Source organism: Helicoverpa armigera, chromosome 16, assembly GCF_030705265.1.
Source record: "Helicoverpa armigera isolate CAAS_96S chromosome 16, ASM3070526v1, whole genome shotgun sequence".
Lineage (NCBI taxonomy): Eukaryota > Metazoa > Arthropoda > Insecta > Lepidoptera > Noctuidae > Helicoverpa > Helicoverpa armigera.
Window position 1 is genome coordinate 5,249,405 of NC_087135.1, and position 22,485 is coordinate 5,271,889.

General features: G+C 35.2%; 1 protein-coding gene across 4 annotated transcripts in view; it reads right to left on the reverse strand.

The window, feature by feature from the left end:
* The window catches only part of LOC110384536 (semaphorin-2A), a 284,393-nt gene that overhangs the window by 168,922 nt on the left and 92,986 nt on the right, over nucleotides 1–22,485 (reverse strand). For 2 of the 4 annotated variants that reach the window (XM_049844507.2, XM_021345847.3), the window contains exon 2: nucleotides 19,072–19,097. The exons of the other annotated variants lie outside the window; for them this stretch is intronic. The gene's annotated coding sequence lies outside the window, so the exon portion shown is untranslated. The remainder of the gene's footprint in view (nucleotides 1–19,071; nucleotides 19,098–22,485) is intronic. 4 annotated transcript variants of the gene reach the window in all.

Consider the following 22,485-nt stretch of genomic DNA (forward strand, 5'->3'; position numbering starts at 1 on the left):
TAACCAAGAAGGTGTAACCATTACATTATGGAGTAGCAATACGGTCCCGCCCTGGACATTAGTCAGACGAGCCACTTGGTCTCCATTGATGGCTGCAATTCGCGTTATAGGTAAATAGTGTAAGCGTGACAAGGCGATTATGGTGTGGGTATCTGTCAGTGGTCCTTTGCTATTCTATTATGGATCTTTGGTCACTGTCGGAATAGATTAGAGTTTTTTTTTGAGCCAATATTGATGCAGTTATTTAGTATATTGGATGTCGCAAAATTATCATTTTTTTACGCTATTACATGCAAGCGTATTTTAGGGTAAAAACATAACTAACTTCGATAATGAATGAATCGTGACGATTTATTGGGTCTTTAACATAGCAACAACAAACTGAGTCTAATGAGCTCGCTTACCAGTTAACTTTATGTATCACAGTTTGTGTCGAGACGAAATGAATAACAAATAAAACAATCACAGTATTGTATTTGAATAGGTTTAATCAGGCGTCGGATATGACCAAATGAACCGCGGTTTGGACTGCGTTTATTAAATAAGTTTGCTTTGAACCAATCCAAATGAATTATTACTGTTCATACGGTTAGTCGTACTTTATTTATAATGTGCTCTGTTTATATGTCAAAATTTTGTGGTGAAAATTAATACTTGGGGGTTTTAATTTACTCGTTACCATAATGTATTTATTTTTCGGTTAATAAACGCAATTAAAAGGTTTAAACAGTAAAACTATATTTATTCAAAATCTGAATATTGTGGCCTAGAAATTAACACAAACATTTTTCACAGAGCAATTTATATAAGTAGGTAGATAATAAATAACACTGATCAAATATTAGAACCTTGCTGATAAAAGCTCAACCCCGGCTTTCACATTGCCCAAAAAGGTTAAGGTTACATAAGTCTAATAAGTCCCACCAAATGTGTACGTTCCCAGAGGAAATATTGTCACATCCCCGTTTATTTATAAATTACTGGACCCCAAAAGTCTTTTCTGCTTGATTAAATAATATGACTCTTTGATCCAAAAATGAATCTGGACAAATCACGATACTGGAGTCAACGGAGCGTGCCGACTCGAATAGGCATTGCGTGTATCGAAGGACTCCCAATAAGGGACGGCGATGCCATCCAATACGATACGAGTATATTAATCTACTACTAATGTGGTGTTCCTTGCCCCCTGGCAGCAACCGGCGACCGAATTAAACTCACTTATATTGATGACGACACTTTGTCTCCGTCCACTGGCCATTCGCTCTGTGTAAGTTTAACGTGTTGTTGCGAATAGATCCGACCTTTTCAAATGGTTAGGACTTCGCTCGTTTAATTCTACGGAAATTCGAATGTAATTTGGAGTGGGGATAATTTACACGGTTTAATTTGTATGGTCTGAGTGGTTTGTTTGGGACTTCGTTCGATCTTCTTAATAGTTTTAGGCTGAAGTATTTAATGTCCCTTTCCTTTGCATGTGTGTGGATATCCCCAAAACTTTAACTAAACCACAAATGACCTCTATATAACGTGCTGAAAGATAATTAAACCAGAGGACACTGATATAATCTCGGGAAGAAAAGCATAAAGTTTTTTTGCAAGTTGACATTTTTTCTTCAACAATCCGTCTGAAAAGTTCGTTAAGACGGAAGCGTCTGTGAGTTATTAAACTTTTTTAATACTTAATTATGAACGACTCTTATACCCAGGCATGTATTTCTTGGAAGAGATAGTTAAAAGACATTGCCAATATAATTTTTTTATGACTAGGCTAATTTGCATGAAGCCACTGAATAACTGGTCTAATAAGTTAAGTAGGTATTTCATGCAATGTTCCGATTAGCCGAAATTCTCGATCACTATTGGCAGAGCATTCGAAAACAGTTCATCATGACCGGAGTACGAAATTCAAATTAAGACCTTGATACACTATCCGGTTCGTGCACCTCTTTAATGGGGACTCTGGACATGGAGTATAAAACAAATGGAGTGCTATTAGGCAATAGATTTTTGTAGACAAAATGCGACGCTTGAAATACATTTTTTTTTTGTAATTCTTCTCTACTTGGGTAAAATAAATTGGTTTGGATAATAAGATCATGCAAGTCTGCTTTTACTAGCACCCAAAACAATTACAAATAAAATTATGCTAATAGTAGAATAAAATGAAATAATGTCTGGTAAATTGTAACGCTTATCTTTGGCTAATTATATGGCAAATCAGTGCTCTGATTCGACTTATTTTGAATTTAACACAAAACTGTTTTTTTAGCTAATGTAGTTTTTTTTAAATTGTCCGCTATACCAACGAAAGTCTAAGTTCTCCATTACCTAATTCTCCATGTCTACGATGGTAACTATACCAACCCAGTCCCCATTAAAGAGGTGCATGTGTGCGTGACTAATTTCGTACAGTCAGCATATCAGGCTGGATGCCACGTGTGTCGGCTCATAATGTTGTTGTAGTGGTAGAAAAAACATCCGTATTAGAATTTTAGGGTTGCAAAGTATGCAATTTATTCATTCGGAAACGAATGTCCCTTGATTTTGTCTTCTGTTTATTTTTAAGACAAAAAGGCCAAAAAGTTTGGAATTTTACAGTGTGTGTGCTTTCTTAAATTGAGTTCTTATTTGTGTCTTCACCAGAGATTTTAATTTAGATATAAAATAATATTAAGATGACTATCAACTTTATAATAAAAGTTTTGATAACTTGCTTTCTGATGTAATTTTTTGTTATTACTTTGGCTAATTAAACTTCGTCAAGGCTACACATATAAGTAACCTTCACGTGCCCAAACATACAATTTCAGTCTACCACATACAAACTGGGACTCCTACGCAACGCTCCTATATTCAGATCGTTCCACTTCGTTTCGTTTAACCCCAAAGCGGCATACGTTTCAATAACACCACGAAAAGCTTTTTATCTGAGTGCAAAGCCATCGATAATGATGGCCACAACTAGAGCTGCCACACTTTCATTAAGTTTTCTAGTCCACAAACGTCGTATTAAATCCTCAGCCCCAAAGCGTATGAAGAGGACGGAAGATAGCTGAGTCAACATGTGTGACAGAGACAAAGCATGTCGCACATCCCCGCACTTGATCCTGTTTATCATACACGGGACTTATTAAAGCGACCAACGCGTGTAGTTGTTGTGCAGTAAAACTTTAAAGTCGATGAAAATACTTAGAGTCGACTTTTGTAAAAAAAATCTGTGTTAAAATTATATACAAGGCAAGAGTACATATATTTTAAAAGTAGCTTATACGTTATTTTTTCAAAACTTGTTATATAAATAAATGCCCTAACTAAAAGCAAATTGACTAAATATTAAATTACCGAATGCAAACAAACCTGTAAAAAAATATTTGCACACATGCGATAATTACATTACTGTAGCACACAGTGCGTGCAAACATTATTTTTGCTCCAAATAGAATCGAGTAACAAACAATGCAAGTTCGACTCGTTGCCCTCCAACGTCCGACAGATTGGCGTTCTATTCATATCGACGGGTAAAAGGCAAAAGGGGTCAAGCACCACAGATCAAATTGTTCAGGAGAGTAAAAAGAAAGTTTTAAAAAATAATATCTCTTTATTGCTTTATTGAATCACATCACAATCTTCAGAAAAGTTTACTTAAATACAATGTTCTTTAATAATTTTACATCAAAATAAGCCTGAGATCAATAGTTTCAAAGATAGATGTCGCTTGACCCCAGGTTTTTACCAGGTTTATCGCATTTGCGAGGGGGTCAAGCACCAATATTGAATGTTGGAATATTTAGGTTTTGGCCTAAGCTCCATGTATATAAAGTAGTAAAGTATTTTATTTTATTTGGCACAACAGATCATAGAACTAAGTCAGATTTTGGCTTAAGTTAAAATATTTTAATTAACAGTATTATTTTATGTTTGGCACAGCAGGTAGGTAATAGAACTATGGATTATGTATTAAATTAAAACAATACAAGGAACAAAACTAAGATCCAAAAAATAGCAGTTACCCAACTGATAGTACATACACAACATGTCATCACATTATTTGAGTAAATAAACCACAATAACTTGGTAAAAGTTATGATTGTGTACATTTTTGCTAATTTTTAATGATTTCCTAAACGCGTGAACCGATTTACATGATTCAAAAACGGATAAAATGGTTTTATACAAAAATTGGTGTCAAAAAAAAGGTCTAGCCTTTTATTTGACACCAATATCGTTAAGATATCTCAATAAACACATTTTCAAGTTGCTCTCGTAATAAAATTATCCAACATGTACCTACTACCTATTACCAGTTCTTAAAAAAATCACGTTTTTTGTATGGGAGCCCCCCAGAATATTTATTTGATTCTAGTTTTCAGTATTTGTTGTTATAGCGGCAACAGAAATACATCATCTGTGAAAATTTCAACTCTAACTATCACGGCTCATGAGATACAGCCTGGTGACAGACGGACGGACGGACGGACAGAGGAGCGAAAACATTAGGGTCCCGTTTTACCCTTTGGGTACGGAACCCTAAAAACTATCCTAAGAAACGTTAAATTTATTTTTATAAAATAAATAAAATGAGGATGAATTTACCAATGATAGTAGGGGAATCGCGGCATCTTAAATTTCTTCGACCCCTCTATTGCTATCATTATAATAAAATACCTAACCTTCTTGGTACTAGCAAGTCTTTTTCGGCCTAAAACACTTCGCAATTTCACGTTTTCGGGAGTTGCAGACATGTTTTATATAAAATTTTAATCTTTGTTAAAAACTGCGATCGCGTTTCAAACACGCGTGAACTCGCTTTCACGTACCTACACGAGACATATACCCATTTGCAAGGGCGCTGTCGTGCGTGCGGAGTGGATCAAATGCAACGTAATGAAAATAAAATTATTTAAGAAAGGGGCCAAGCGCCAATTTATGTTAAGTTGACAATTTTTACTATTGGTGTAAGCGACGTTATAGTTATTAAACAAATAAAAGAAAAATGGATACAAACGACATATTTACTTCTAATATTGTTTTTAAAATTATGCCAAATGACAAGGTGATACAAAAACGTAAAGTTGGTGTCGCTTGAGCACTTTTGGTAAGTATCGATTTGGCACTTCAGTACAAATAATTCTTTGGTACAAGCGACTTTTTTTCATGCTAGGAAAACGATACTACGACCATTCGAAAGAGAAAAAATAGTGGAGTTGGGGTAAATAAAAAAGTAAAAATCGCAAAATGTGGCGCTTGACCCCTTTTGCCTTTTTACCGTCGATATGTAGATTGCAACAAAAAATCCAATAAACAAGACACAGAGCACTCACATCTCCCCTCCCATCATTATTGAAAAGAATGTTAACAGTGCACCCGGCTTATCCCGGGGTCGTTTTACCAAAAGAGTTAGACTAACGAATGGTCGCCCTACACCGTCATGAGTGACTCTCTCGTTACGCTTGACACTTCAATTCGGATTAAATTCAGTTGCGAATTTAAATCGGCAATAGTGTTTGTGAGCCAGACTGTTGAACCAGATACGATTTGAGACTGATTACTTACCTGAGACTTAGATACGGAAGGGGTGGCTTTTTTGAGGGGGAAAGATTCAAATATTGTCAGTGTATGATGTTGTTAATTTATAACTAACAGATTTTAAGGCCCTTGAAATTATTCCTTATCTGTTTGATACAAATAGGCCCTTTAAAATAGGCTTTTCAAATAGTACTAAGCTCAGAAACCCTAATAATAAAAGTTCCGTTTCGTTCTTTAAAAGTATTTTCATTGCAATTTTTCAAAAGAGCCGCGGCATATACCTGCACGCAGGCGACAAAACCTCATATAGTGGTATTCCAAGTATTCACATATTAGCCGATGGCCAGCTACAATTTTTCCACTTCCATGCCGCTTAGCACAACTTCAGAGAGGATTCATATCGCCGCAGCGGATGCGTTTGTTTTGTTCAAATTTATTTTATCAAGTAAACGTTGGTATTCCGCTCAGTGGTCCGGACCTAATATGCAGTAATGCGGCAAAGTAGTACCCTACGCACCTACCACTGCCGAGTTTGATGCCGACTAATGAGTGAAGTTATTCGCTTAATTATTTTTGTGCAGATTTTAACGGTTTGTTAACCTTTAAATGTGTGCTCTCGTCTGTGGAAGCGCTTAATTTATGTACAGATACAAGAATTTATATTGAAGGGGCTTGTTTCTGCAACGCAATCAGTTTGAGTTGCATACTTGTACAAACACCAGCTGAAGAGATGGAACAACAAACTTTGATGATGCTGCACTTCAACAATAACTCATTCAGCAAGCTTGCTGTCTGCTCAAATACCTTCTTATGATTTTAATAAACTCGCAACGTGCAGCATATTAATGAATATACTGCTAACAAATTTTACGACTGTTTCATTCATTAAAAATACATTTTAAAAAAGCGTTGCAGTAAAAACAAGCTCAAATTGATCGCGAAATAATCGATTCCTTTCAACAGCACCCTCAACCCTTCCACCGCAACATCCATTCCATTTCGTTTTTTGAAAAACCACATTAAGAAAAATGTTCATCGTAAAATGAAAGGGCAATAATAACAAAGTGCAGTACAAATTGCAGAATCACGCGTCGCGTACCATTTCACTCTCTGAGAGCAGTGATTAATCGCGTTTTCATTAGTGTCGCATCCAAAATGACATAGTTATGAATCGCCAGTTCAATCAACTCGGTTTCAATAACAATTTTTCATTCTCGACATACTAATTAAGTGCTTTTCATAAATATTCTGGTAAAATCGCGACAGGTGGCAAAGAGTTCTGAACTCTATAATCTTTGACGTAAGATTGAATTTTTTTTCGGCATCAAGTTTGTAATGGCAGACTTGAAAGCGACATCCTTAGTAACAAGTGTAAAATATTTTCCCCAATCGTTGTACCTGGCGCCCCCTAGGGATATTTCAAGGGTGAATAAGCTCGCATAATGGCAAAGGGTACAATATTTTAAATTTCAATCGCTGCGAGCGGTCCGGTTGCTCCCCGGGCGGCGTAGAACAAAGATTTCACCCGGTGACTTCTGCTAAGTGTTATAATAACTTATTATATCGGGAAATCGTTTGAAATATCGCCGCTGTAATAGGAATTTCTTTTCCGAGAATTGTGTCGAATGTGTTCTTTTACAAATCGTTGTACATTTAAGATTTTATTAAATGGCGGTCTAGCTGATATTTTCTCTAATCTGGCTGACTAAAAAAATAGTATTAGCAAAAGGAAGTTAACAGCTTCATGTTATTATTTTGCGGGAAAAAGTACAGTTAAATATTAAATTGACAACAAAAACGGACGGAATTTTATGGTGAACATCGAGTCCCACATAAATGAAGAAATAAAATACGTAGACAGCTTCTCGGCAATTTATAATTCGGGAGTTCCAAATCGCTTGTAAAAGGTGACTAATAAATATTAACTGCGACAAACGCAAGCAATCCATCCGTGTTTCGCTCTCATTCCGAACTCCCCCAGTCCGTTTTTTCAGCGAGATTAATTTTCCGAATCGTTATCAGCGCCTTACGATTGCCGACGCATTTGTTACACTAGAGTTCACCTTTTCAGTGAAATTGCAAATTTTATGCGAAGCGCAGATAAAGTACCTATAATCATTATTATAACTCATAAATTTGATTGAAATTCGGTCACATTCCGAACGGGCGCTTATCGCGTGGTTGCAGTCGACTTGAAAAATACCTCGCCCCTAAATTCGTGATTTGAGAGACGTCGAGTCAACGCTTCCGATCGATTTGCGTTTAGTGCTACAATGAACGTGTTTAATATCGACATTTGCATAACAAATTTGGAAAACGATTTTCAAGATCGAGAAAGCGGATTGACAAAAAATGTTTGGATTCTATTAGATGTAAGTATAACGATGCTAGAGATAAAACGAAAATAAAAACGTAAAAATAACTTAAGCAATCCTTGCGATTGAAAACAGTTTTACATCTTTTGTTGTTATAAATATCTAAATCTCTTCGGAGAGAATTTTGTGTTATCAATTTACGTCATGCGTATTAAAATTTTATAGCTTATTGTGAGATAAATTGTATCCAATTTGAGATTTGATGAAATTGCAATTTTATGACGAGATCTTTTGATGTAGTGCTTTAATAAAAGTACTTTGATTCAAGTACTTAATACGTTTGAGCGAAAACTGTAATGTATAACAATTTTATATTACAACGAAATATATTTAAAAAAAAAAAACATAATCAAATAATATGTTGCTATACAAAACGTGTGACGGATAAGTAAAAAATAAATTGATCTTTTTCCATTTTTTCACGCACTTCTGACATGCACAAAATCCTATAATTATGAACGGAGTTCAGACTTATAATCTTTCAATCAAACGCCATACTTCATCTAGTGACTCAAATTACATTACACACACTAACACATACACAAAGTAACATTGTCCCTTCACAATGCTATCACTTATAAGATCTCTTTATCAATTAGAAATCTCTATAATATTTGCGGATGTCTTAGGCGGGAGTGAAGGGTGCGAGATTGCCTGAAGGGTTACAGGGCGTCGGTGATACCTTTAATGTACCCTTAGAACAATATGAGGAGAACTTTATGCGAAAATAGCATGTGTAAATTGCATTCGTACAAAAAGAAACCTAAGAAGATTGGAATTATGTACGTAGTGATGATCTTCAATAATAGAGGGATATTATTAATTACACTGCTGCTTTGAAAACGAAATAATTCTGATTATTTATTAAATACAAACTTTTTTCGGATAGCTAAATTAGCCCCATAAAGTAAAATATGAAATCTGACTCATTACAACGTAATTGATTTCATACTGCAATACAAATTCAATTAACTACAAACGTACGCAATTTATAAATATAGAAATATGTCAAACACATCTCAATTAGCCGCTGAATCAATATAACATTTGCATGTAAATACGTTTTGATAGAACCTACGTGCAATTGAAATGAGAGGCCGATTAAAAATTCACCCTTCATAACTTACTTTACCGACAGCTTTGATAATTAGGCGGCTTTAACCACTTTCGCATATTAAATATATAGGTAGGTATATATCGACGGGTAAAAGGCAAAAGGGGTCAAGCACCACAGATCAAATTGTTCAGGAGAGTAAAAAGAAAGTTTAAAAAAATAATATCTCTTTATTGCTTTATTGAATCACATCACAATCTTCAGAAAAGTTTACTTAAATACAATGTTCTTTAATAATTTTACATAAAAATAAGCCTGAGATCAATAGTTCTAAAGATAGATGTCGCTTGACCCCAGGTTTTTACCAGGTTTATCGCATTTGCGAGGGGGTCAAGCACCAATATTGAATGTTGGAATATTTAGATTTTGGCCTAAGCTCCATGTATATAAAGTAGTAAAGTATTTTATTTTATTTGGCACAACAGATCATAGAACTAAGTCAGATTTTGGCTTAAGTTAAAATATCTTAATTAACAGTATTATTTTATATTTGGCACAGCAGGTAGGTAATAGAACTATGGATTATGTATTAAACTAAAACAATACAAGGAACAAAACTGAGAACCAAAAAACAGCAGTTACCTAACTGATAGTACATACAACAGCATGTTATCACATTATTTGAGTAAATAAACCACAATAACTTGGTAAAAATTATGATTGTTTACATTTTTAATGATTTCCTAAACGCGTGAACCGATTTACATGATTCAAAAACGGATAAAATGGTTTTATACAAAAATTGGTGTCAAATAAAGATATTGGTGTCAAATAAAAGGCTAGACCTTTTATTTGACACCAATATGGTTAAGATATCTCAATAAACACATTTTCAAGTTGCTCTCGTAATAAAATTATCCAACATGTACCTATGAAACGCGTACCTACTACCTATTACCAGTTCTTAAAAAAATAACGTTTTTAGTATGGGAGCCCCCCAAAATATTTATTTGATTCTAGTTTTCAGTATTTGTTGCTATAGCGGCAACAGAAATACATCATCTGTGAAAATTTCAACTCTAACTATCACGGCTCATGAGATACAGCCTGGTGACAGACGGACGGACGGACGGACAGAGGAGCAAAAACATTAGTGTCCCGTTTTACCCTTTGGATACGGAACCCTAAAAACTATCCTAAGAAACGTTAAATTTATTTTTATAAAATAAATTAAATGAGGTTGAATTTACCGATGATAGTAGGGGAATCACGGCGTCTTAAATTTCTTCGACCCCTCTATTGCTATCATTATAATCAAATACCTAACCTTCTTGGTACTAGCAAGTCTTTTTCGGCCTTAAACACTCCGCAATTTCACGTTTTCGGGAGTTGCAGACATGTTTTATATAAAATTTTAATCTGTGTTAACAACTGCGATCGCGTTTCAAACACGCGTGAACTTGCTTTCACGTACCTACACGAGACATACACCCATTTGCAAGGGCGCTGTCGCGCGTGCGGAGTGGATCAAATGCAACGTAATGAAAATAAAATTATTTAAGAAAGGGGCCAAGCGCCAATTTATGTTTAGTTGACAATTTTTGCTATTGGTGTAAGCGACGTTATAGTTATTATACAAATAAAAGAAAAATGGATACAAACGACCTATTTACTTCTAATATTGTTTTTAAAATTATGCCAAATGACAAGGCGATACAAAAACGTAAAGTTGGTGTCGCTTGAGCACTTTTGGTAAGTATCGATTTGGCACTTCAGTACAAATAATTCTTTGGTGCAAGCGACTTTTTTTCATGCTAGGAAAACGATACTACGACCATTCGAAAGAGAAAAAATAGTGGAGTTGGGGTCAATAAAAAAGTAAAAATCGCAAAATGTGGCGCTTGACCCCTTTTGCCTTTTTACCGTCGATATATATAGAATGTGTAGGTGTAGTTACGCGTTTGTGAAGTGATCGCGGGACGCTGATTAGCAGAACGGGGGATGATTATGATCGATTTTTGGTTTAGCGTTGCTTTTGATGGATTTAAAGGTTAAAGCTTCTAGAATATGCTCGTACATATTTAAATGCCTCTTATTCTATGAAATTGCTGAAAACGTGTAGTGTGATTTTATGAGTACATAGCAGATATATCTAGTTTTCAGGGGAATACGCGGTTAAACTAAAATCACTGGTAGGAATGTAACTACACTATATATGAATCTTTGATTCGCTTTGACTTTGACGACTGTTTCTGTTTAAAAAGATTATTATCGACATCAAATGACTGAACTGATATCTTTACTAAAATAAGTATTGTATTTAACACAAGAGCAGAGAACAAGAGATCCTCTCTGTGTTTGTTTACTTTATTATTAGAGGGTCCCACAGCCCAAGATTTATGAAGAGTTAATCAAAATTCACCCAAAGATTTTTACCCAAAGCAACCAATTAAAGAAATTCTATAAAACAAACATTTTCAAAAGCTCCCAAATTCTTACGAAACCCAAACAAATGCAGGTCCGTACACAAAATATTAACAAACAAAATAAATCGCATTTAGTGAGACAAAGCATTTGTGATTCACCCTGGAAGATCTCGTTAGACTCTTAATGAATCTATTGAGGGCTTGTCGAGCGAGCCGGACGAAAGAACGGAGTGGGGTGAAGTTGCGCTAATAATTTGTGTTAGAGGCCCCAGTCTCCATGGCCTGTCACGAGGTCCTGCGCTAAACTGCTGAGTCTCGAGCCATTGAGCCGTGGAGAAGCCTAATGCCATTTGCTCTTGCTCCAACTTGCACACAGATATAAATAGCAATTGTTTTTGTTAACTGCACTGAAACCTTTGCAGAGTTTTGAATACTGGAGAAGTATTTTAATGTTTTTCGTAGAGGGACTTTTTATTGGGTATATTATGGTGGGATATCACTCAGCTATTGTATGACTGAATGTGATATTTACCTATAGGTATAAAATAAGCCTAAATCTTAAGAACTTAGAAAATCTTAAGAAAATTGCCTCTTATCATCGCAACTACCATTTATAGAGAGGAATGGATATTTACACCACAACCAAGGTTATCATCATTAACACGTTACATGTAAATATGATAACCTCATATTTAGTTCCAGAGGCTACCATCTGACCTTTAAACTCCTGAGGGAAATCATATTTAGGAAGTGTTATGTTATTAGTGGACATCCTCATTTTAATTTAATCCTTAAATCGCCTCTTACGAGGCCCATGGGAAGGCAAGGACAGCTTAATTTCAGCCTCAATATCAAACAAACTCATCAAATAAAAGATGAAATACTTTTCCTGCTTTTAAAATGAAAAAAAAAAAAATATTCAAAAAACCTAATCGTCAAAACCCAACCATAGACGGCTCATTTCAAAACAAAGCATTTACATTTTACAATCAAGCCTTTTTGATAATCATCTCAATTACGACCGCGCCTAAATTTCTTTGTATAATTACGAGCGATGAAGCTGACGATATAAAAAAATATAAGCCTTTATTTACATTAACATTTCCATCTTTAAATCCTCCGTAGACAGAATTAGATATCAGGCAAAGCTCCTACAGTGTTAGCGGAGATTTTACGTAAAAGCTAGAGCTAAAAGTTCATCGCGTATTTCATTAGGAACTACAATATTTTCTTATGAACACTCTACGGTGTAATGTTATTAGGGCGCGAATTATATTTAGGTTGAGAGCGGGCGGTGTCGGGCGGTGTCGCGCGGTGTCGGTGCCTCGGTGTAAACTAATTGCATTTAGAGCGATAGAGCTGCGAGACACGGAGCAAGCGATGCTAATGGACGGTATTAATTAATACGGGCGTCTCGTCAAATTTCAACTTAGTGGAGTATCTATTCCGTTAACATTGAGGTTAATGTTTGAAGTACTTGTATTATTTCGATGTAGTGTGATACAGAATTTTGCTGGGTAACATTTTAACTTTGCTCTAAAACTAAAATAAATTGAAAACTAAGGCATCATTTTTATTATAATAGAACAAGGGTACAAAAACCTTAAAATTTAATAAAAATAAAGGTTTACACCGCGGAAAATTACATTCACCCCCAGAAAAATTATCGTACAATTTTACACATCAACCCCCAATGTCGAAGTTCACGGGGCGTCTCATCGATCATCAGGAGTCAAGACAAAGAGCGGTACGGCGACAATTGAATACTGTTATGGCCCCAACAGATGGCCCATAAAAGTCGGAATGTCGAAACTTGGCAGATAGAAGTGAGACAACAACCGGCCGAGCCATCTAAACGGCGTTTAAATAAAAGAAATGACACTCGCTTGGCAAAGGCAACAGCTGACGTAGTCACAAACGGTGCCACTTTGATAATTGTTCCCTGTAATTATTTGAAACACTTAATTGCGTGTTCAGTGCCGAGTTTCACCAAATTACAGCTTGGAACACTTTGTTTTTAGTTTGTTTCACAGTTATTGTTTGTGATTATGTATGTATATTTGATGAGTAACTTTTCAGTGGATTCAATGATGGGTGTTTCTTTTAGATCCTTTCTGTTTCTTGAAATGATACTTAGGACAAGGATGAAGTTTTACACGTAAACCTTTCAACTTATTTTTATCGTATGTAAATAAATAAGACTTTCAATTTGAATATCAATTTATGTACCTTTTAAAAATAACTTTATATATGCGTTTAACATCTATCACGTTTGGGATTAATTAGCAATGAACGGCTAGGTCTTAAGCTGGTTTAAATGATGTCAACTACCCTCTTGCACTGAGCAGTGGACTAAAAACTTCAATAATTTCCCAACAAGCATCTTATTTCCCTAATTAAACAGAAGTATGCATTCACTAGCAAAAGGTTCCCGATTAATCTTACTTTGAGCCATGCGAGTATTTACCAAAAAATCTGCAAAAGCTTGGCGTACATTTATGGCTGGTTCAAAGAACGATTCAAGGGGATTCTGCTCTTAGTAGAAAATATTTGAATCCGGTCATCGGCAAAGTTTCGCGGGAAGCTGGAGCACTCGATCGATGCACCTGAAGAAGTCGAGAGTTCTCCAACGAATTTCGTCATAATTTCAAAGCACTTCAACTTAGAGTATGGATAAGATAAGGTTTAAATGCTACGGATTTCTTTCCGAAAGTTGAGAGTAGATGGTATCCAAGGTAAGTAAAGGAGTGTGAATGTTTTTGTGATCTAGGAAATGGTTAATATTATTATACTTAAATATTCTTTTCTTTTCTATCTATTGGCCGATACTAACGGCCTATAGTCTAACCGTGCGCAGCTGAGTACCGATTTTTTACTTAGGGCGACTACCAATTTGACCCACCCCTACCCAGTTACCTAGACAACCAGGCACCTCTTGCTATGATATTCTGACTAACAAAGAAAAACTTACCCTGATCCCTGAGCCTTAAACCAATCATGTTCAGTATAAATTTATCAAGTGCATAATAAATAATTTTCTAAGCTCTTCAGCTTATCAATACGCTCGAAACGTATGCGTTAAGTAAAATAAAGTTTGACGTTCTGTTCCAGTCGACAGAGGCGCCATTATTATAGATAACTAACCCATACAGTACAGAACTCATAGAGCGAATAAAGATAAAACTCGTACGTGGTTAAACAGTTTAATAAGTGAACGACAATTCCAAAGTGCGCGTGTCATGAGGAATTTTCATTAGACGTATTTGAGAGGAATGTGTTTCATATGGAAGAAGTATCGAGAACAGACTAATCGTGGCAATCGAGATAGTTATATGACGTGTTATTAAAATTGTGCTTTGCAAGTAAAGTGGTTAGAAATGATGATGAGAAATTGACAGGCATAATGTTTAATTAGAGAAAAAAAAATGTAAAATTACAGAAAACTTAAGTTTTTGTTTGATACCATGAATTGGTATAAGTTTAAATTTCGGTGATATGACTGTAATTTAATTCAGAACTCAAACACAAATTCAAACAAAACAAAACAACAACAAAACTATTCAACAAACAACCCTTTTTTGTGACACCGAACCGTATTAATTAAAACTAAAACAATAACCGTTACCCGAAAACGGTTAGCGGAATCTAAAAACGAATGTTAATAACATATTAGAGTCACGCCCCACTTTCACCTCGAAGAATTTAATATAGTTTCAAATTGGCAAAATAATAAACTGGTACGTCAGATGCAGGAAATGCAATCACGTCAGTTATGGGGCCGTAATTAAATATGAAGCTCGTTGCGATGGCTGTTACGGGACGTCATTGTGGATTTTGACGTCACGATTCGCCGCGATTTGTTGCGCGCGACGTGAAGTGTGCGCCCTATGTAATGAGGCGTGTGATAACAGTACATTATTGCTATAGTTTTCATGAAGATTAGATGTAGTTTATGAAGGCTTTTAAGATTCACCAAAATAGATAAGTATAGTATTTATTTGACCCAGAAGTAAATAGGTATTGTATTATGTATCTAATATTACATATTCAAATCACTTACGCACTGTAAATGGATGGCAAAACTTTTTGCCGCAACTGAAATTTGCGCAAGCAGCTGCGCAGAAACCAATTTTAAGTATAGATACGAATACGCGTACGTAGTGCTCGGAATTTAGCTGCGTAACGACATCAAGTTTTGGGACAACCACAACAAGTATACTAACACTTAAATAAATTTTAAGACAGACATTGCCAATTTCATGCTCTCCAATTATGAGCAATTAATTAAAAATTATAAATCATGATCCCAACTATTCCTTAATAAGCACATACCTTCTCATCTACGTTCATTAAATACTCAGTTATTTCATTACTACTCATACGTTCGGAGCCTTATTGTTAAATATCTAGAGAGCTAAACTTGTTTAATTTGAACGTCTCATAGCAAAGCGAAGTTAATAAACACTAGAAAGTTGCGATAAGCGCTGTTATCGTTGAATGCAGCCTGTTTCTTTTATGCGAGCGCTTATTTTAATAGATGTTGCAACTCTTTAGATTTGTTCAGATTTAAAATTATTTTATGTAGAAATATTAAATATCTTGGCCCATATTTTGGCATTATTAATCTGCTAACAATGTTTAATGTACTGTGTATCTAACCATACTTTGGGAAACATATCTATATTACTTACATTAAAAGTAAGCAAATGTCACTCACAACAGCCCTTTCGTTAATTAATTAATAGACGCAATAAAATATTCAGAAAAAGTAAAAACTTTCTGAAATTCCGATTTCAAAAGTTCCACAAACAACTTCAGCTAAAAAAAGTTATCAGAATCGATGTTTATCCAAAAAGATTTTTCACAAGCTACTCTGCAATTATGAACTCTTAGTAAAGCTAGTGCTCTCAATGCCTCTCACCGTGCCTCCGGAGCTCTTTGCTTAAAACTACGAAAAATATTTCAAAATAAAAATACTGACGCGACTCTCAGGACCAAGGGAAGCTTGTATAAACGACTTCCATGGACTTTTCATGAGAGTTTTTTTTTCTGTACAATGTTTTTTTTTAGCATGGGAACTGTTTATACTTGTTGATGACTGTTTAAGCTCTTCAACGTTCACTGTCAGTAAATTAATTTTTATTTTGTGATAAAACTATGATAACAATTCGTAAAATGCTGCGAACAGGCCCGTTACACTAACTGCCTAAACTAACGATCACGAAGTAGGAATATTGCCTTCTCAATTGCTATAATCACAAAGCTTGGCAGGCGAATTAATGATCATAGAATTATATTGTTGCTACTAACGCCGTCTAATTACCTTATAACGTCTATACTATGTTTATTCGTACTGAGTTAACACAGCATTTAAAACTCGAATAAAAAAACTACCACTCGAAGATTTCTCCGAACCAAACAGACAAAGACTACATAAAATAAAACTTCACGAACATAAAGCGGAGAAACGGAGCGTTCTTTAAAAAGCCAATAACAATATGAGTTTAACAAACTGCAACATAAGGGTAGTTTAAAATCGATAAAGCCTTTTCCGCACCATCTATTCGCACGTACAAGAACGACCCGCAAGGAACCCCCGCCGACTGGCTTTGTGTCTTAATAACTGGGACGGCAAAGGAACCCTCAAAAGGAATTGATAGAAAATTAGTTTGAGCTGTAATTCAATTGTAATTAGTGCTAGTTCAAAGAGGGCTAGAGTTGCTAATCATATATCTACTCTTCACAGCTTATAAGTACAGGCCTGTGGTACATGAAAATTAGTACGCGAGTAAGCCGATAATTTGTACCAGCTACTGCATTACCCTATTCTATGTAACATTCACGTTTGTACACGGAATTATTTACTGCAAACAATTACTTTAATGGAAAAAGTTTGCCATAACGTTTTGATTTATACATATATACCTACTTCGTGAAAACATATGACCTAAGACATGGTATTCTTTAATAAATCAATCTTTATCGATTTTTTAATGAATTGCCTCGTATGAAAGCATAATGGTATAGGAACGCATTGAGGACTTTCTTAAACAGTCGTCGTTAATACGTCGAGCAAATAGCTCGCAATTATTATGACGTTGTAGGAAATGACATAGAGGTTTATTTGAAATCATATGTATACTTTTAATTTAAAAAAGATATTAAAATTAATTGCCTTTATGCACCAGTTCTCAAACTAAGTTTAGTAATAACAGACATTATTTTTGTTAAGATAAATACACGAAAATATACAGCGTAAACCTTCACAATTAGATTATTCATAATGCCAAATTGTATACGAAAAATTCGGCTGGGATTTCCGTGAAGGAGAAAATAAGTTTTTCTCTCCTTTATGATCTTGTATGTTAATACACTGGCATAAAGCGAGAATTTTCTTTTCACGGTGAACACAAACGTGTAAAAAAGAAACCAGCATAAGCCGAATAACTGTTATTAAGAAAGGCAAACAACTTTTTTACGAGAAATAAATGTTATAGCGAAATGTGTACCCGCACTTCAGAGAAGAAAAACGCCTTGAGGAACGGAGTAAAGAGGTTCCTGTGTATCGTAAAGCGGCCAAAATTATCTATTCACGGCTTTTCCTACAGAGATTCTTAAGATAATACACTTCTGTCAATATTATCATACTCCTGTTAGCACTATCTTGAGCTTTAAAGAACTCTAGGGTTTTTTGGCAACACGGACTGATATCATCTTTTGGCAGCCGCCATGATTGAACCCTCGCAAAGTTTTCAAGTCCAAGTGATTCTTGCAAGTGGTTTGCTATCAGTCTGTAACTAGGTCAGTATACTCATATTTTGAAAGAGCTTGTTACATAGAAACTCGTAAACTGGATCAATTTCCTGGTTTGAACAGATTCCGATAAACTGTTCTTGAGTATCCAATCTTAGCTTTACCAAAGACCTGAGTGAAACTCTCACCACAAAACCGCACACATCAATCAAAATCCCTAAATCACTGTCAAGTTTAAAGACTGAAATTATAATCAAGTTTATGACGACTTCAAGTATCAAGTAGTCCCATGACTGTCGCCCAAAAGTTCTATAGTTACTGGCCCTTTGTTAACCCTTTGTTGGAGGCGAGTGTTTCACGCGTGGGACGATAAACCCTCTTCAACTTCCCTCGTATAAGGAAATTAATCTACGCCCTTAATAAAATTATAAACGCTTAATAAAATGCGGAGTGTGACCGTTCGAGTTGTTCAAAATAAAATTTCGAGCTGTAATAAATTTTGTTGGTGACAAAAAGTTTAATTAGGAATGTAATTTAATTACAAAAAAAAAACAAATTTGCCTGTCGCAACTCGCGCATTTAATTATTTTATTTCATTCTTTTATATCCTTGTATTTTACGTCACATCTCCCACCTACCGTACAATTATCAAAATAAACAAACATAAAAGAGCACTCTGCAATCACTCTTTAAAAAACAACCGATAAATCTTACAAGTATCAAAACCATCCAGTCCACAGTCGTAAAACCAGAACAAACATGTTCGCAAAGTACAGCACTAAGCTATTAGTCCGTACTTCATACTACTAAGGCGTCCGCCGCACTCGTAAAGCCGTGTTCTCTAATAACTTGAACTGCATTAATTATAGCTGCCGGCGCAATCTGCAAAACAGTTGTTACACTTTACAACAGTTACGTAATTAGTTTTAATTACCTGTATCGATTACTCGGTAGGTACATCTGAAACAATCGATAATGAAGTGGATTAATTTGAGTTAATTGTTGTACGTTGTTGGGTAAATTTTTAATGTAGTTTATGGGTATTTTTTAGGTTGAGGAAGGTCGTATATTAGTTTGACTTTTATGAGTCTATTATCTATTCAGAACTAATGAAAAACATAGGTCATAATTAAACAATTAAAAATATCCAGACGCATTTTGAATGCTAACGTTTTAATTAGCGAGTTAGAATAGCGAAATGTGTATAATTTTAAGAAATAATTTCCAGTCGTAATAATTTAACTTATTAACATAATTGGATACCACTGACATTATGGTGAGACATAACTTTGAGGAAAACCTGGAAACAAAAAAATAAAAATTGAAATTACCAACACGCAATAAGCCAACTATACTCATGCTTTCTCGAATTGGCATAGGAAATTGTGGTTCCTGTTGTGTAGTGGACGGGTTTTTCGAGAAATTACCTATTATTTTAGTTATGGAAAATTTAACGGCGAGGAAAAAATGAGCACTTATGTATAGAGAGCATTATGGAAAATCAGTAGTCGTGGTATGGAGTTGTGCTATGGATGAATGCGAAATATATTTTGAAGATGGTTGTTTGTTGCGTTGATGGTTGAAGGGGACAAACAAACGATAAATAGGAACCTTGCTATGTGTACACAAATCCAGAATTACAAAAATACAGAACCTAATAAAGTTAAACCTCACTAATTAATTAAAAAGTATATAAAACCTATCTCCATGCGTACCTGTTTAATAAAAGTTCCCCTATAGGTTCGTTTGCTTGACAAATGGTAATATAAATGGCATGTCAAACGTAACCATTTTCGTGTCAGATGACTATCAGAAAATTGCTCACTTTTTGTGGCGACGAGGCGACGCGGAAGCGCCCTCTGTCGTGACTGCAATGAAACCACAGTGCACACAATAACAGCTTGAAGCCACAACAATCAATATACTGGTAATCCGATACCTGACATTCAATTTGTAAAGTGAAATTCGATATGACAATAAGTTTGTCACGATTTATATTCACGTTCATGATGTGTTTTATTTACGACAGTTTTCTTGTGTCAATCACAACATATTTTATATATTTTTGATAGGGATTCATTAAATGACCCTTCTCGCTGTAGGTCAGCAGCGTGAGGGAGTGGCAGACTGTTACTGACTAAAACCCACCATGTTCCTTCGTAGGCCTTTTATGTACCAGGGCCGCGGTAACTCTTTAAAGCAATTGCGGAGCCATCAATTTCAATTAAATCGTATAGATATTTTAAGCGGTGTCTTTTGTCTAGAGATAGCAAAGATATACGACATAAAAGTAGCAAAGTGTAAGAACTTACTGATAAGTAATTTACGACTGTTTTCTGTTACGTATGCAGATTTTGATGGTTGAATAATTAAAGCATTACAACTGAACTTGGTAGATTATTTGAAACAATTGAATGTTTTATGACTGGTCTTAAGATATAAGTGATTTATCACTGGATATAACTTTAAAACCTAAACTTTTGTATAAAAACATAGAGTATGTAGAAACTATGTAGCAACATTTGCCATATGACATTATATTTTCAGCTTATTTTACTGGGTCTATTCAACTTTGATTCATGTGTCTGAATTCTGGTAACCGGAATTCCCGTCACTATACAAAGTGCGAACCAAACAAACATAATGATTATTTTTAGTCCATTCCGGGATTCAATCCCGTATCATTGAATGGCTTCCCCGAAATTTATCAAGGCACAAACATGGCCAGCCGGCGGTAATGTTTTCCACTGTTATCGGCATTTGCATTGAATTAACACAAAATAACCGTTTAACAAAAACAATCCGGCCGAATATTAATACGGCTTTAAATCATATGGTAGTGAGTGTTTCTGCAATTAATTGCGTGAAATAACGTTATCGGTGAGCGGCCACATTATACCGTTAAATGTTTGTAAGCATGTACCACATAAATAACCGACACTAAGCTGATTAGCATACCCGAGTCGACATCCACCGAATTACCCTAAAATCTGTTAACAAATGGTAGCTTTGCATAATTGAATGAGTGAAACGCAAACTCGGCCATATGGACTACGAACGAATGCTCACAGTTCTCTCTTCTTTTTTTTTTGTTTTAAACCAATTACAAACGACCGGTGAAAATGTTATGTTTTCTATTTGTTTAGCAAATAACGACAAATTCTAAAATTTTGATTTGTACATTTCATGTTTGTCTAACTGCGATGGACTGTGAATTGCGAATACGGAGCAAACATTTTCATTTTTATTGCGAAAACTATCAAATTTTGTTTTCAATATACTTTAATAATCTGCCGTTATCAATCTTTCATATTCCTTTTATCAAAATTAAGTAACGAAATAAAATTGAATGTTGCAACAGAATTTAATAGCGATGATATTTCAGAATTTTTTTTAAAGTTTTGTTAAAATTTTCTAAGAATACATTGAATTTAAGTCCTGCAATCATACACTGAAGATACCATACATCTACAAGTCTACAGAACGTGTAGCAGATCTGCGTAGCAATCGCATTCTATACGTTTTGGCATCTGGTAGTGCTACGGTGCTACGCCGTAGTCAGAGCTACGTGGATTGCGGTGCGTTGAGTTCCGTTTACGTTCCCACCCGCCCGGGACCCCGCAATTAGATCCCGCCCATTGTTTCTCCAAGCACTTTCTGTTAGCAATTCCAGTTTCAATTCGAAGGCTGCGGCATTCCCTTTGGCGTCGGCCATGCTCTGGTTACGTCTGCGGAATAATAGGAGATATTAACTCGACTTTCGATTCTTGCGAAATGCTGATCTATTGAATTGAAGGTATTTAATTGTTACAACGTGCAAAGTTTCCTACTTAATTACTTATTCACGCCTTGATTTCATTGTGAATTGAATTTGAACGGAACTTTACATTTGTTATTGTTCAATAATTTTATATTAAATGCGTCGTATTTTGCGCTGTAATTTTGGTAAAGGAAAATGTATAATTACCCCTTTAACTACTAAAATAAACATACTTTCCTTCATTTTTTTGTCTATGAAACGTAAACCAACCCTTCTCTTATTGTTATACTTTATAGGCAGGCAAAGTCTGGCAAAGTTAAGGTAAGTGAATAAATTGTGACAAGAGATAAGTCAAGAAAGTTGCAAAACTTCACTGCAGCTACTTGACGTATGCGCCAAACTATTTCTCTGTACTAAGCGAGACAGACGAAATAAAACGATATAACGATAAGGTAGAACAACTTATTCTTCGAGACTGTCTTAATTACGCTATGGTTTGGAATTTAGAAGACGTATTTTATGGAGTCTTTTTTTGATATTCTGCCATAATTAAAACTTATTACTCCACTTAAGTTGGCTGCGTTCAGT